Below are 9791 nucleotides of genomic sequence, written 5' to 3'. Positions count from 1 at the left end.
AATACAGCTGTTCCAAATGGGAGAAATTGGCCAAAACAAAGGGGCTACCAGCCCCATGCAGGTCCAAAATCTAGTGGGGCAGCCAAATCTTAAAATAATCTCCTTTGATTCCGTGTCTCACATCCAGGTCATGCTGATGCAAGAGGTGGGTTCTTATGGTCTTGGACAGCTCCACTCCTGTGGCTTTGCAGAGTACAGCTCCCCTCCAGGGTGTGCTCACAGGCTGGCATTGAGTATTTATGGCTTTTCCAGGTGCATGGTGCAAGCTGTGGGTGGATCTACCATTCTGGGGTCTGGAGGATGCTGTCCCTATTCTCACAGTTCCACCAGTAGGGACTCTGTGTGAGGGCTCCAACCCCACATTTTCCTTTCCCCACTGCCCTAGTTCTCCATGAGGGCCCCACACCTGCAGCAAACTTCTGTCTGGGCATCTGGACATTTCCATACATCCTCTGAAATCTAGGCAGTGGTTCTCAAATCCCAGTTCTTCTGTGCACTCACAGGCTCAACACCACGTGGAAGCTGTCAAGACTTGGGGCTTGCACCCTCTGAAGCCATGGCTTGAGTCCTGTGTTGACCCCTTTCAGCCACAGCTGGAGTGGCTAGGAGGCAGGGCACCAAGTCACTAGGCTGCACACAGCACGAGGACCCTGGGCTCAGCCCACAAGACCATTTTCCTCCTAGGCCTCTGGGCCTGTGATGGGAGGGGCTGCCATGAAAACAGCCCAAATGTCAAGTTCCTCATCTCCATCTGAGTCCGTCTCAGCCTGCACTTTATTGTCTATATCACTATCAGCATTTTGGGCAAAACCATTCAACAAGTCTCTAGGAAGTACCAAACTTTCTGACATTTTTCTGTCTTCTTCCGAACCCTCCAAACTGTACCAACCTCTGCCTGTTACTCAGTTCCAAAGTTGCTTCCACATTTTTGGGTATTTTTCCAGCAGATACTCACTCTACTGGTTTACTGTATTAGTTATTAGTTTACTGTATTAGTTTATTTTCATGCTGTGAATAAAGACATATGAGCCAAGCAAGAGGGGTTTCCCCTTATAAAACCATCAGATCTTGTGAGACTTATTCACTACCATGAGAACTTATGGGGAAAATCAATTCCCATGGTTCAATTATCTCCCACTGGGTCCCTCCCACAACACTTGGGAATTATGGGAGCTACAATTCAAGATGAGATTTGGGTGGTGACACAGCCAAACCATAGCAACAGTCTTTCTTATAACCTGTGGATAGCACATATTAGTGATTACTTATTGAGCTAGTGTGTTCAAAACAGAGATTAATTCTGTACAAGCGCCTTTTGTTTTCATATATTACCAATCTTTTTAGTGAAATAATTATTCACTGATTGAAATGCATAGACACGTAGCTGAAACCTGACGAGGTAGTCTGAAATGTGCCTTATATATATACCTGCCTAGAAAACAAAACAACACAAATAAAAAAAATACATACACTCATACAAGTAAGTTCCTCAAACAAACAGTGAGAGAATTGGTTTTATAAAAACGAATGAAGGCCAGGTGCAGTAGCTCACACCTGTAATCCCAACACTTTGGGAAGCCATTGCAGGTAGATCACTTGAGCCCAGGAGTTTGAGGTCAGTTTGGGCAACATGGAGAAAACCTGTCTCTATTATTTAAAAATATATTCATTTAAAAAAACCTAATGGAAAGTAATTTATCCTGAAAACATCACAATGAAATGTGATTTGATTAAGCTGTACAGCACACATTGGTCCTGTGTGTACAGCACACAGCCATTGACTCCAACCCTTTCTCCCTGACTCATTGGTGTCTGAAGCACTTAGAAAAACTATTCTGAATTCCCAAGGCTTTCACTGAACAAAAATAAATATGCCAAGATGATACAGAATTTTGAAGACAAATTATTTAGGAATGCTGCACAACTAAAGAATCCTGTCTCTTATTGGACTTAGAGTAGAACTTTTTAATTGTTAAATATTGTTATTTTGCTTGAAAATTGTTACACTTTTATATTTTCATTTCAGGGAAGTCACAGCAAGTGTAACTTTAACATAAGGACATTGGTAATTCAGCAGCAAATAGGTTTGCTATTCCCTATAGAAGAATATGCAATGCTCACACTATTTCAACTCCTGTTTTTCATTATCTGTTTTCCTCTTTAACTAATGGCACACACTTAGTGGAATCATAAAGTTTCAGGAAGGACAGGTACCTTAATGTTTATCTGGTCAAAATATCTACCCAATGTTTGAATTACCCTTACAAAGCAACACATTCTATGTTGGAACTGCTGAGATGTTTTAAAAAAAGTTCTTGGCCAGCCACGGTAATCCCAGCACTTTGGGAGGCCGAGGCAGGTGGATCACCTGAAGTCAGGAGTTTGAGACCAGCCTGGTCAATATGGTGAAACCCCGTCTCAACTAAAAATACAAAAATTAGCTGGGTGTGGTGGTGCATGCCTGTAATTCCAGCTACTCTGGGCGCCAAGGCAGGAGAATCACTTGAACCCAGGGGCAGAGGTTGCAGTGGGCCGAGATTGTGCCACTACACTCCAGCCTGGGCCACAGAATGAGATTCCATCTCAAAAACAAACAAACAAAAATTAGCTAGGCTTGGTGGCACACACCTGAAATCTCAGCTACTCAGGAGGCTGAGGCAGGAGAGTCATTTGAACCCAGGAGGCAGAGGTTGCAGTGAGTCGAGATCATGCCACTGCACTCCAGCCTGGGTAACAGAGTGAGACTCCATCACAAAAAAAAAAAAAAAAAATCTTAAACATTTACTGTTTTCTAACCATGTGCTACAGACACTTATCTAAGTGCCATGCTAACAATATCTCATGTCTTCCTTATTAGAACACCATGAAGTAGATGTCATTATCCTCGTTTTACAGAGGAGGAAAATGCAAACCTTGGGAGGCCAACTCACTTGTCCACAGATGTGTAACTAATAAGGAAAACACTCAAGATATAAATTCAAGTAGCAGCTCGAAAATCTTTGCCTTTACCACTGTGTCATAATTTGTCCAAACCAAACCAAACCAAACAAAACACCAGTCCTCCTGATTATTAATTCCTCCTCCATATGAAAGACTTCTAAATATTTGAAGATAGTTTGCATGCCTCACTCTACCTCAATTCCGTTTTTAGAGTAAGCAGAGTTGAAATACATATATTAAAAAAACAAAGATTGAGTCTGCTTTTCCTCAAGAAAAGAAATGCTGTTTTTGTCTACTGTCATTACACTCTGTGGTTCACCACCTCTCTCTCCCGGCTGCATGAGCTCTGATTTGGCCACATCTCTATTATTGTGCAGTGCTTAGAAGGAAACACACACTGTAGATATGGTCTGACTAAGGCAGGGTAGAGCAGACCTAGTACTGTTTCTGTTCTAGAGATCATTTTTCTGTGACCGCAGCCACAAAAATGCCAGCCCAGACCAGAACTCGGTGAAGCTCATTGGCCTTCAGGGAACATCTGCCTTTGTTGTCACCACGTTAATCAGGACTCACAGCAGAATATCTAGGAGGGGCAGAGTGTGGTCGGAAAAATATTCCACATGATTCTTTTACACCTTAGGTACGAAGAGATTTTACTTGTAAGTATTCTACATCAAGATGATCCAGCCTGTGCAAACCCTGTCACCACCAGGAATAGTCACTGAATCACTAGAGCTTTTAAAGGAAATCTGTATGAATGGAAGCAGTAGCTTCACTTTTCTTTACTTATAACGATACGGGAGGGGATAGGGAAGTGCTGGGTAGAGAAGGGTGGAATCCCTGGCCAGGGCTTTACCCTCGGGCCTGTGCCTGTGGACCTAAATGAGAATGAGCACTCCTGTTTTCACACCTGAGTATTGCATTTTCCAAGACCACTCTGGTCCACTATGCCCCCATCCTGTACCCATATAATCCTGAGATTTTAGCAGGCACACACACAAGTGGCTGAATGTTGAGACCAGCGACCAGAGATGGTGGAATGACACACAGCAGAGAAAGAGGGAAGAGGAGGGATGTCTGGAAGCTGAGGGGAGTTTGTCCGGGAGTGGTCAGAGAAGAGTTCGGCTGCTGGGTAGCCCAACTCCAGGGGAATACCACCTTCCCACTCCATCCCCACATCTAGCTCTCCATCCATCTCAATGAGAGCCACTTCCACCACTCAATAAAACCTTGAACTCATCCTTTTGAGCCCACATGTGATCTGATTATTCCAGGATACTGGGCAAGAGCTTAGAGTACAGAAGGCTGTCACACTGGCCCTCTGCCCTTGCAATAAGGAAGAGGGTCCATTGAGCTGATTAACACACAAGCTATCTACCGGTGGCAAATTTGAAAGACCTTTGTAACACATACCCACTTGGGCTTTGGGAGTCACGGACACCCACCCCTAGATGCTGCCGTGGGGCCAGAGCCCAAAAGTTCACAGGTGGCCTCTGCACCTGCCTGTCTGCATGCTCCTCCTAGGGGTTTGAGCTTTAGGGTGACGAAGCAGGTGAGCCACACCCCTGGCACATGTCCTGCGAGGGGAATTGGGAGACTTTCCCATTTCATTAAGATAGGGCTGTTTGTCTTTCTGAGTGTATGCACATATGGATGTGTTATATGCATGTGACTGTGTTTCAGGGATGTTCTTTAATGACTTTCCTTCTTTTTCTTTTTCTTTCTTTCCTTTTTTTTTTTTTTTTTTTTTTTTTGGAGTCAAGGTTTCACTCTTCACCCAGGCTGGAGTGCAGTGATGCGACCACAGCTCTTCACACCCTTGATCTCCTGGCCCCAAGCAATCCTCCCACCTCAACCTCCTGAGTAGCTGGGACTACAGGTCCACAGCAACATGCCCAGCTAATTTTTGTATTTTTTATACAGATGGGGTTTCGTCATATGGCTCAGGCTGGTCTTGAACTCCTGAGCTCAAGCAATCTACCTGCCTCAGACTCCCAAAGTGCTGGGATTATAGGCATGAGCCACTACGCCCAGCCTTCAATGACTTTTTGAGGGGAGGCTTATCCTCTTGCAAATGAAAACAGAATGTAGTAGAAAGAAAAGGTGATGGAGGTAGAAGACTTGGCATCAAGCTCTGACTACAATTTATTCCCTGTGTGACTTTGGATGAGCAGAGTAACCATTCTGAGTTCTACGTTTCTAATATAAAATAAGACTAATAAATCTATTTTGTAGGATTAGAGATTCAAATTAAGTAATGACTAAAATATGCTATAGAAATCTACTCATTATTCTACTAGACACAGAAGACTTTTAAGTAGTTTTATATCAATGTGAAAATATGGTAAGCAAATATTTATCTAAAGAGATTACAACTAAGGCATCAGGATAGTCTGTATTCATCTTCAAATGTAGTCATAGACATGAGTTATATGACAAGACAGTATAATAAAGAGACAGCAGGTTGGGCATGGTGGCTCACTCCTGTAATCCCAGCACCTTGGGAGGCCGAGGCAGACGAAACGCCTGAGGTCAGGAGTTTGAGACCAGCATGGCCAACACGGCGAAATCCTGTCTCTACTAAAAAAATTACAAAAATTAGCTGGGCCTGGTGGCACGTGCCTGTAATCCCAGCTACTTGGGAGTCTGAGACAAGAGAATCACTTGAACCCAGGAGGTGGAGGTTGCAGTGAGCCGAGATTGCACCACTGCACTCCAGCCTGGGTGACAGAGCAAAGCTCTGTCTCAAAAAAAAAAAAAAAAAGAAAAAGAAAAAAGAAAAAAAGAAACAGCTCCATTTATCTAATCTTGTAATTTACCTTTTAGATAGTATATAAATATGTTTTATTTTTTCGAGTTAAACAATAACTGAAAATTGTGCTCTAGTAATATTTTGACAAGTTAATATTTTGATGAAATTAATATATCAGCATTTTTTTCTTTTTTTCCTTGTAGCTCTATCTCCAGTCTCATATTATTACTCTATATTTCCTAGGCCACTTCATTCTAGAGAATTTATATTTTCTGTACAATTATCTATCCTCAAAGTACTTTCTAGAAACTCAAGACTAATATGCTCATTATAATCAGATATAAGAGTGGGGCAGAAGGTTTGCAGAAAGTATGGAAGGTTTGAAATAGCTGACGCAAAGAATAGAATGTGTTAATGTAGGACAAGTAGGTTTGGTAGGTGGCCTTGGTGTGAATAGAGTTGTGTAAATTTCTCCAGCAGCACTCTGTAGCAGTGGAGAGAAGAAAAGATGGTAAAGTGTTTTGATTCAACACTGGGCACATTTTTAGGTGACTGAAATAAGCAATAAGGGGCAAGGAAGTTGAAGGTTTTGACAAGAAAACTGTGGATCCAGAGGATGAACAAGGGAAAGAAAGTAAAGATAGAAAGGGACAAAAGTGGTCAGAGTAGGGATCGCAGAAACTCTTCATTAAAGTCACTCCAGTTGATGGTGAGATTTGAGATGACACAGAAAATGTTGATCTAAAGTCAGAATCTTCTGTGAATGTAGGGGAGAAAACAGGAGGTCAACTTATGACTGAAATATTGAAGGAAAGAGTGGCAGAGTCGCATGACTCTCAAAAAGGCCTGGTTTCTATAGGAGGAGGGAGTTCTGAAAGTTTCTAGGAAGCAGTGAGATTGTTGACTCTTCAGACCCTAAGACATGGGTTGGATGAGAGTAAGCAACCTCTATTCAGGGGCACACAGGGGAAGGGGCCATTTGGACCACAGAGAAAGGGCAGTCCAGGCATATGTTAAGGCCAAAAGGTGGTGGGATAATTCTGTAATTAACCAAAGAAAAGCATTTCCTAGAAAAGGATTTCAAATCTCTATTTTGGAAGCTACATTTTCTTTAAAGTCCCAGATCTATTAATAACCTGCAAAATGAGGATTCTGATTTAAAAATTAACTCAAATGTTTTCTTAAAAATTCTAACTTTTGGCAAGTGTGGTGGCTCACACCTGTAATCCCAGCACTTCGGGAGGCTAGGCAGGTGGACTGCTTGAGCCCCAGAATTCAAGACCAGCCTGGCCAACATGGTGAAATGCTGTCTCTAGCCGAAAACACAAAAATTCGCCAGACATGGTGGCGTGCACCTGTAATCTCAGCTACTCAGGAGGCTGAGGCATGAGAATAGTTTGAACCTGGGAGGCGGAGGTTGCAGTGAGCAGAGATTGCACCATTGTACTCCAGCCTGGGTGACAAAATGAGATACTGTTTCAAAAAAGTTAAAAATAAAAAATTAACTTTTTTAAAAAAGTCTTTAAATATATTAATACATTCACTTTCCTATGGTAGTATGGAAGACACAGGCAGCCAATTGTTTCCATTCTTTTGGCTGACTTAAGTCTTTTGGAACAAGGTGGTATATAAATTAATTAGTAACAGAACAGCTTGTTGTCAAATTGCAATCAGGCTATGCTCCAAAAGTTCTTTTTAAAATCTATTTTGAGGCATGTTGCAATATATTTTCAACTGAAAAAACATAATGGGCAGAGTCAATTACACCTGACCTTGGAGTGTGACACTGAGTCTCTGTCCCTGCCCAGCTTACTGGGCACAAGAGCTTGAGCTTCCCTGACAGTCTCAAGGGCATCTGCAACCTCAGCAACCCTGGGCACAGGGATGACATCAGCCAGGAGGCCTGGGCTGTGGCTGTTGGTGCGAGGTGGGGAGGCAGGTAATATGTTTGAACACTGTTTGGATGCTAGGGACTAGTTAACTTCCCAAATATGCATCAGAGATCAGTTTTTCTATCATCCAGTTTTTGTGTCTGGGAAAAGATTGGCTATTCTTAGAGGGCAAATCCCTTATCACTGACATAGTAATTTGAGTAATTCTAAGATAATGTTTTTTGTAAGTCATCGGAATAGTCTGAGATTGCTAATAACTAAAGACTGTATCAGGACAGCTTTTCTAAGCACCAATTCTCATTACATATATAACCCTGTGGGTCCCAGCGACAGGAAATGGTACTGATTTTTTAATGACCCTACAGTCATCCTGGAAATTCTTGTTCTAAAAATACATTATGGTTATTTTCTTGCCTTTAATTTCCTCAAGAACTGAAGCCATGAAAAACTGCAGTTAGTTTGGAGTTAATTATACTTCAATTTAATCAAAGCTTTAATGTTCAGAATGTCTAGCACAATGTCTGGCAGACACTAATGGCTTAATAAATGTTTATTCAATGAATCAAAAGTCAGCAGATCTTCAGGAAATCACTAGCAGAGTAGCTCTTTTATGCTTGGGCATTAGCTAGAATTTAAACTTTGGATGATGAGTGCATGGAATGATGGATTATAGCACTTTCAATTACTATGTTTTATGCTTGAGATTTTCATACTATTTGGCTTCTTGTGAGGACAAGAAGTTGCTCACATTTTGTTTTTAATCATCACTGCTGAAGAGATTATTGTGCACGATAATATTTTACTTTTAAGCCCTAAAGGTTTTTTAAGGCTGTCCTTTACCAACAAGAAAGAGATAAAATCAGCTACAGATAAATCCCTAGGACTGTGTTTTTCAGCCTTGAACTAAGATAAGTGAATGGAATCTTTTATTTGAAGTCTGTAAACTTTTCGTGGTGAGCCTATAATTATGAAAAGTATGTCACTTTCAGAAAGAAAATGATAAATTCTCAATGTTTGTCTATTTCTCTCAAAAACCAAAGCAGTAATCAGAACATAGTTATTAGGAAAAATGTGTAGCTCTGTATTTCTGTTGCCCCTTTTGCTTACAATAAGATCATATTAACTAGAAATAGACAAAACAACACTAATAGGCTTAATAAAAGATATGATCATCCAGTTTCATATCACAACATTGTATTTAGTTGAAACAATAGTGAAATTGAGCTCTTCTAAGGAAAACTCTCTCACTTTTTGCTGAAGTGGGAAGAACTCAGGGATGCAAACCCATAATGTTTAATATGAACAGTTTACCTTTCTTCCAGTTGTATATGGATCCTGGTTTGATCATATTTTAAGCTGGGAAGAGTACAAGAGTGATAAAAATTATATTTTATGAAGAAATGAAAAAAAAGTAAGTCCTTCCCAATGTTCCAACCACCCAAATTTAAATCAAATGAAGTTAAAACACGAAATTTGTCAATGAACTTAGTTTTCTGGGAATTAATTTGGTATTTTGACAAGAGTTGCACTTATTGTTTTAATTCAATTATTGCTCAGGATCTTTCTGAAAGCATAAAGAAAATAACTACTTTCCTTAGTATAAACGTGAAATGATAGTGAAATTAATAAGATTGCTTAGAAAATATCATTCAGTGAAATGAGAAATAATGCAGCCAAAGAAAATTGTGATCCAAATCATACCATCTGTGCTTCACATCTAACAGGAACCTGGTATTTAGGAAAGGTAAGCCAGAAAGCCATGTGGTGCTTTGTCTGCAGCCTATATTTGGAAGCAGTTCTGATACGGACAGGAGACAGGGCGATACTGGGGAGAAGAGGGTGGTTCCCTGGCAAAGACCCCATCCTCAAGCTTGAAGATCTGCAGCCCTAAGTGGGAACAGGCATTTTTGTTTTTGTGCCCAAAAAGTTGCCTTTTGGCCTACCCTGCCCCCCTGTCCTGTACCCATATAAACCCCAAGGCTCCAGAAGCAGACGAGGAAACGAGGGGACAAGCAGGCAAGCAGATGGATAGCAGAACGGCATGGCAGAGAAAGGGAGAAGAGAAGGAATGTCTGAAGGCAAAGAGGGATTCAGCTGGGGACAGTTGGAGGGGAATTCGGCAGCTGGATGGCCAAACTGCAGGGGAAGATCATTTTCCCACTCCATCCCCCTGCCAACTCGCCATCCATCCCACTAAGCAACCTCCA

Source organism: Macaca fascicularis, chromosome 11, assembly GCF_037993035.2.
Source record: "Macaca fascicularis isolate 582-1 chromosome 11, T2T-MFA8v1.1".
Taxonomy (NCBI): domain Eukaryota; kingdom Metazoa; phylum Chordata; class Mammalia; order Primates; family Cercopithecidae; genus Macaca; species Macaca fascicularis.
This window is presented reverse-complemented; position numbering follows the sequence as displayed.